Below are 8,873 nucleotides of genomic sequence, written 5' to 3' on the forward strand. Positions count from 1 at the left end.
TCAAAACATGGTGTAACCACCACCATGTCATAATTTCTATATTCCTATTTTGCCCTTCACATTATTTAATTTTTACAAAAAAACCATATAATCCTAATTAACCACCACCAATGCATTAATTAACCACATCTCTCACCTTAAACTAAATCTATCATAAACAGAAAAAAATATATTATAAAGTACACCGAATGCAACAAATATATTTTAATTATAAAAAAAATGAAATATATAAAAATTAAATACATATGACCATGCAATATTAACCACCACCACCATGGCATAATTTCTACATTCCTATTTTGCCCTTCAAAATTTTAATTTAAAAAAACCATATAATCCTATATAATCACCTCAAATATATTAACTATAAGTTGTATATCTATACTACTTAATAAAGGAAAAACCTAACCTAACTTTCATGAAGTTATTTTGGGTTTTCCTATTTCATATTTTATAACTTCTAATTTTATTGTATAAGTTATACTTTCATCTTTATATATACTTATACTACTAAACATTTGTTTCATATTTTATAACTTCTAATTTCATTTTTATATACTTATATTAATAAACATTTATTTCATATTTTATAAATTTTTAATTTTATTTTATAACTTCTAATTTCATCTTTATATATACTTATACCAATAAACATTTATTTCATATTTATAACTTCTAATTTTATCTTTACTAGCGTGTTGACAGGTACTACCGTGCCTGTCAATCCGTTTTCCTATTGTTTGTAATGTGTATGTATTCTACATATTAAGTTGTATTATATATTGTAATTTGCAGTTGAATATATATTCGTTTAAGGTAATTGTTCAATCTTAAAGAAATGATGCATATACAATTGTGTTCATCCAGAATAGAGTCTTGATATCTTCACTTAATTTTATTTTTTAGCATGTTAACAGACACTATCGAGTCTGTCAACCCGATTTCATATCATTTGTAATGTGTATTCTACATATAAAAGTGATTTTTTATCTAATTAATTAAAACCTATTGAGTAAATCTATTACATTGGTCACAATGTATATCCATTAAATTAAAAAATAGGAATGCATGAAATATATTGCATTGGTCACAATGTATGCAATTGAGTAAAGAGTATGTTAAAAAGTATGTGAATATTTGACATTTAAAACATTCAGACTACACGTTACAAACAATATGAAAGCGGGTTGACGGACATAGTAGTACTTGTCAACACGCTTGAAAATAAAATTAAATGAAGATATCAAGACTTTATTCTTGATGAATACAATTGTATATGCATCCTTTCTTTAAGATTGAACAATTATCTCAAACGAATATATATTCAAGTGCAAATTACAATATATATAATACAACTTAATATGTAGAATACACATTACAAACAAGTGCCTATCAACATGCTAGTACTTACTATGTATAAAGTCAAAACATATTATAACTACTTACATGGTATAATTTTCATTTACCTATTTTGCTCATATAATTAATAATTATTATAATATTTTTCCATACAATAAAAAATATAAATGGAGGTTAGAGGAAGTTACATCTACTAAATATATCAAACTATCAATGCATTTTTTAATAATATCGCAATTCATTTTTATATTTTTATCAAAAAGTTATAATATCATGTACAAAAAATGATACAATTCTCTAAAATGAAATATATAAAAATTAAATGTTCCATACTAAAAAGAAAAATGCAGGTCGGCAGACACGGAGTGACTGTCGACACGCTAGTATTAATAAAGGCAAAATAACTACGCTAGTATTAATATTTTCTCAATTTCATATTTTATAACTTCTAATTTATTTTATAACTTCTACTTTCATCTTTATATATACTAGTATTAATAAACATTAAATAACTACCATGAAGTATTTTATATAAATTTTTATATTAATACTAATAGAAATTAGAAAAACATAAAATAACTACTCTTGGAATATTTTATGTTTCCAACTTTATCTTCTATACTAATATTAATAAATATTAAATAACTAACATGAAGTATTTTATATAAATTTGTATACTAATAGGAATTAGAAAAACATAAAATAACTACCTTTGACATATTTTATGTTTTCCTACTTTATCTTTTATATTTCCTAATTTCATGTTTATCTATACTAATAAATAAAGAGAAAATATAAAATAACTTCCATAAAGTAATTCTAATTTCATGTTTCTAAATATTATATCTCCTTAATGTAAATTAATGTTTCATTTTTAACTACACATCAGTTCTTAAACCTCTCATTTCCAAATTGATGTGGTTTTCTCAATGGATAAGTGAATTATATTGATTACGACATTAAATTTGAAATGTGGATAAATTACTTAGCCATAACAGTTTACTTTCTATTTTTACTTTCAGTATATATCACATGATATTTTTCTTAAATAATACAATATGAAAATGATAATTCTATATAAAAAATAAGAATGTGGGTGACCAGCACGGAGTGTCAGAAACAAGTAGTGATGATTGTATCATAATATTTATATTAATTTTGTTTTCTTTAATTTATTTATGCTTCTTTAATTTATTTATGAGAATAAAATATTTATCATATAAAATAAATGAATTATTTCTTCTAATTGTGATATTTTATTGTCCAGTCATGTATCCTATGTTTTTAATTTTTAGAAATATTTTTGTAAAAAATAATTAAATATAATACATGTCGTGATTTTGATAACTTAGAAGATAATTTATTTACGGGGAGATAATTTTTTATTTATTTATTTCTCATTATCTAATTTTGATTTATAAATAATACTTGGCTGGTGGATTGTATTGACAATATGATGTTAAAGAATAGAGGACTCCGTGACTTTCCCTGGGAAAGAATAACCGATGTCCTAACTATGTAATATATACTACTTATAAAGTAAAAACATAAAATAACTAACTATTCATGGTGTAATTTATAGTTCCTTATTTTACCCTTACTATTTTCTATATTCTACCAAAAAACTATATACACAATGTTCCATTCATTCACATTATTACTTAGTTTTCAAAAACTATCATCTTTATTACTTTTTAACCACATTTTTATAGAACATTTTAAAACCTCCCATTTGAATTAATTAAAAAAAAAACTGCATGTTAGTTACTTTTTCCAAAATTACCACATTTAAAGAAGTTGTTGCCTAAATTTTATAATTTGCAAGAATAACACATCTTTAGTTATTGTTCTTTCCACTACATTATTTTAGGATGGTATTTCTAAAAAAGACAAAGCAATGCACCAAAGGTGCTGCAAAAAATATAATGTTACCCACTACTATCATTTCTCATTTTATTCTCCATTATCTTCCTCTTCCAATTTTCAGGTATTTCTTTTTTCTTAAATAAGAGACTTAACAATAACTACATTTCATAGTAATACAATATATTCCATTAATGAATACAATAAATAAATGTTCGTCATTCTCTTTTATTTTGTACTTTATGTTAATCTAGGAAGTGGAGTTGTTGGAATAATACTCCTTGAATCAAAAGAGAAGGATGTTTCAACCAACACGGATGATGCATTGGCATTCCACTTTGGTGTTGTAATTGTTGGTATAACAAAGAAAATACTGAATTGTTTTTTTTTTGTTGGAGCCACTTCAAAAGCTCACAAGTCCGGTGAGTCAACTAACTTTTTTATAATTGGTTCCAATGGAATCTTTACTCACCCACATTGATGTTAATTAGAACTTTGCAATCTTTAATAACTTAATTGCTAATTAATTTATCTACATTTAAGAGTGGTAAATTTTACTCTTTCATCTTATCGAATGATATTTTATTTTAGTTTTTAATATAACTCTTACATGCTTACTATTTATATTTGCTTCTTCTATGCAAAGTAAAGATGATCATATTTGTATGTGGTAACCAAATAACATATGTGATTTAGAAAGATAATTGGTAATTTAATTTATTTGGATTATTTTTTGGGTACATAACTTATTTGGAATATGAGTTTTCACCAAAAGATCATGTTATGAAAAATGTGATAAAAGTATACTAATCACTTACAATTTACTCAATAATATTTTTATAGATGGTTGTTTCCACATAAAATCATCCCATAATTTTGGGTAGAAGGGGTTGTCTTATTCATTCATATGTTTTACTATATTTGATGGATGTAAAAAATATACATAATCAATTGAAAGATAAATACTATCATGAAATATATATAATTCTATATAGTAAGTTATAAAGTCAAAATATGTATATATTTGTTGGTATGGAAACAACCATTATTTATAATAGAAATAATATGAGCTCCTTCTAAATCTCATGTTTTCATTACTATTTTATGTTCCAATGAAAATTAAATTGTAAATAATTGTTAATTATTATATTTATGGTTGGAAAACTAAAAGATTATGATGTACTATTATACGCTACCAACCCTTCCTTTTTATACGTACCATTGATATGAGGTAAAGAATAAATTGATTAAATATCTCATTAATACTTGATCAATGAGTGAGGATCAGTTAGATCAACTAATTTTGTTTCATGTAATAACTTTTCTAAGTGAAATGAGATTGAAACTTTTAATTTGTTTTTGTTTATTTTTAATTGATATATTTTAATTTATCTGTACAATACTTTATTGATTAGGACCTTAATAAAACATATAATTTTATACTAAATTATAAAACAAATTCAATAAGATCATTGTTTAATAGAGATTAATACTTATATTAAACACATTCAATAAACCACATATCCGGTATAACCACTCAAGTACAAATATAAATATATAATTCCACTACTGTTGAATAGAGATTATTGCATTGATTGAATATAGATATCTAAGGTATATGTATAATTTCATAAAGGAAAATGACCTATAAAGATAATTGTAAGTGATTCAATTATTTAAATGTTCAATTTTTAAATAATAGAATTGAATAATTACCTCAATCAAACATGTTCAACTCCAAATTATAATATCTAACATAAATTATTATATTTGATATTTATAGCATATAAATTATACATTATAAACAATAGGAAAGCGGGTTGACAGGCACGAGAGTGCCTGTCAACACGCTAGTTATGATAATATTAAATTAGTAAACATTGATAGTATTAAATTAGTTTATTTATTCGTCAACACCGTTAATATTTTTTATTATGTTAACACATCAATATTATTGACTATTAAGTAAAGAAAATTATATGAATGATTGATAATGATATTAAAAACTTTACGTTATGAATGCAAACATATTTAACATGATTTGAATGAATAAAGCACCTCATGACTTCTCCTCAATAGAGTGTCACGTATAATTACAGTATTATTATCTTCTTTAATTAACATACTTATTTTCTCATTATCTAGTTTGAATTTGAATTTTATAGATAATAATTGATTTAAGGATTCTAATCAACACTATATATACAATATTGACAGTATATGATCTAAAAGAATAGAATACCCGCTGACTTCTCTCCCCAATAAATAAATCAACCATAATTATGTTTTCATATAATGCAATATCTAGTATAAAAATTTATATACAATTAGTTTATCTTCCACTATTAATTAATATTAATTTTTTGAAGAATCAATAATAATTAAAAGTAATTTGTGATAATAAACTAATAATATATAAAACTTATACGCTTTCACAACATACATTCTTTTTTCTTTTTTTCTTAATCCCTTCCTTGACCCAAGAACACAAACCCAATGGTCAGCTTAACCTAGTGTCACCGAGACAACATTGTTTAACTATTATTATTACACGCATTTCGTGTCTGCCAGCGAATATTGTGTAATACTACATATTCAATTTTTATATATTTTATTTTTTTGAATTAAAATATATTTGTTGTGTTCGGTGTACTTTATATTATTTTTGTGTGTGTTTATGATAATGTTTAATTTAAGGTGAGATATGTGGTTAATTAATGTATTGGTGACAGTTGCTTAGGATTATATAATTTTTTTGTAAAAATTAAATAATCTTAAGGGCAATATAGGAAATGAAAATTATACCATGAGAGAAGTTATTTCAAGTTTTTACTTTATATAGTACTAGCGTGTTGACATGCACTGTCGTGCCTGTCAACCCGCTTTCTTATCGTTTGTAATGTATAGTTTGTATTTTATATATTCAAATATAATTTTTTGCGCTAAATTTACGGTTGAATTTATTCAATTGGTCTAATATTCAATTTTTTAAATAAACTTGTAAAATAAGAATATAATAAGGATAAAATAAGAAAATAATATTATATGGTTTTTTTGGTATAAATAAAAAGATATTGAGGGCAAAATAGGAAAACACAAATTACACCATGGTGGGTGGTTATTTTGTGTTTTCCCTTTATTAATAGTATAGATAGATATTTCCTAATTTCATGTTTATCTATACTAATAGATAAAGAGAAAATATAAAATAACTTCCATAAAGTAATTCTAATTTCATGTTTCTAAATATTATATCTCCTTAATGTAAATTAATGCTTCATTTTTAACTACACATCAGTTCTTAAACCTCTCATTTCTAAATTGATGTGGTTTTCTCATTGGATAAGTGAATTATATTGATTACGACATTAAATTTGAAATGTGGATAAATTACTTAGCCATAATAGTTTACTTTCTATTTTTACTTTCAATATATATCACATGATAGTTTTCTTAAATAATACAATATGAAAATGATAATTCTATATAAAAAATAAGAATGTGGTGACCAGCACGGAGTCTCGGACCACGCGCTAATATAAATAATGGATTTAAATTTAAATAATTGAAAATTTGAAAAAGATGAATAAAAAATAGTTAACAAATGAGATAAAAAATAAAAGTTTAGACTTAAGAATAAAAGAGAAAAAATATATATTGTATATGAGTTTTTATACTGTTATTTCATCATTTATAATTAATTATCATTATTTTTTAAATAAAAGCAATATAATTAAATGATAAATGATACATTTATTATGTATAAAATTTTACATAAAAGTACATAAATATCACACTCATAATAAAAATTGTAAAATTTATCTAATAAATGTAAACATATAACACTTGAAAATTTCTCTGGATAAAGGAGTCATGTCATATCCTTTCAAAATAGTACATATAATTACATTGGAAATTGCAAAATATCTAAAGTTGGCCATTCTAAAATTGGATTTCTAACTTTAATCATAAGGTTTGTGGGGGTAATAGTTCACTTCTAACCCTCGTTCCCTTATATCTACTATTTTTCTATCTTTATTGTAACGAAGTTTTTTGTTCAGATTATTTTCATTCAAGATTAGACTTGCACTAATTTTAGTATCAATGAGAAAGTTGGGATATAGAGTTATATTCAAGTAAATGATGGCAGAAGACTTTCTCAAAAAAAAAAATTGTAATATCGGTATTCTTCACCATTTGGCTAAGGAACTAATTTTGTTTGAATGTATGATTGTCTCTTCTAATTAGTATGATCTTACACTACTATACTAACACATTAGAGTTTTTTTGCGAGTTGGTTCTTGAAGGCAATGGAGGGGAGGGAAAGACTTAAGAACAATGGAATACACTAGGTGTCTTTCAAGTTTTCCCTTCCCCTTTCTTTCCCTCCAAAATCAAATTCACGAATAAACCTTGCTAATCCTAAATGTAAAAATTAGTGGAAGTATTATGAATGTTTTCTTCCCTTAACTCCAACATTTGTCTATATAAAATCTTTTTCTATCATATTTGTTCACAGCCATATCTTTAATTAAACCTCTTAAACTGATCAAGATACAAAACCATAGAAGGTTATACAATACTTGGAGTGTTTTTTACCTGATATTAGCAGTGTACCCGTACACTTGCACGGGTCGCTTCTTTGTTTATGTATAATGCGCAAATAATATACATATATTTTATAACGTCAATAAATTATATATTGAACCATTATATTTTTTGCATTCATATAGTTGCAATATTAACATTGGTTATTGAGGGTATATGTATAATATTAACATTTATATATGCATTTGTATAAACATTGATTTGTGGAAAGTATAATTATAGAAAGTATTTGATTCTAAAATAACTCAATAAATAAAATTCAAATTGTATTGGATAATATTTCACCTCTATATTCTCTATATAAAATTATAAATATAAAGACTTCTTTTGCATCATATTTTTTGTGATTACATTTATAAGTACCATATAAAGTCATAAGGATTTTTTAGCATATAACTTGAATGCTTATTTTTATTTTAGATTGTGTTCATTATGTATAAATATTTGAATATAGCATTCAAATATAGTATAATTAAATGTTATTTATTTGATTATGTTTTAGCTAATAATCATTGTATGAAAATAAATCATAAATTAAAGATTCATTTCTATTATTTGGAAGATATATTTTTCTTTACAACCGTAATATTTTACTATACATATTTTTCTATTAAGTCTGTCATTTTTATAATATACATATTTGAATTAATATTTTTATTTTTGGAATTAAGTTAATTCATATGTATTATTTTTATTATTAAATTCAAATGTTGTGGATAACTCAATGTACAACACCTTATTGTTTACATTAATTTGTAGTTTCAAATACACTAATAATGTTTCAAATCTTTGTGTATTAATTTTACTATTATTGTTTTATCTTATTTTGTATACCAAATGATTTGATGAGCTATTAGGATGTGATATTTTTTGTAATCTATTTGAAAAACACATTAAGTTGTGATTTGACGGAATATTTTTTCTGATAATTTTAATCAAAATAATAAAAATAGTCTAATAATTGATTTGTTATTCTTATATATTCCTAATTAAAATACATATATTTTCCATGAATATATCTATTATTGTTATCTTTTAATTAA

The sequence above is a fragment of the Lupinus angustifolius genome, chromosome LG04 (assembly GCF_001865875.1).
Source record: "Lupinus angustifolius cultivar Tanjil chromosome LG04, LupAngTanjil_v1.0, whole genome shotgun sequence".
Classification (NCBI taxonomy): Eukaryota; Viridiplantae; Streptophyta; class Magnoliopsida; order Fabales; family Fabaceae; genus Lupinus; species Lupinus angustifolius.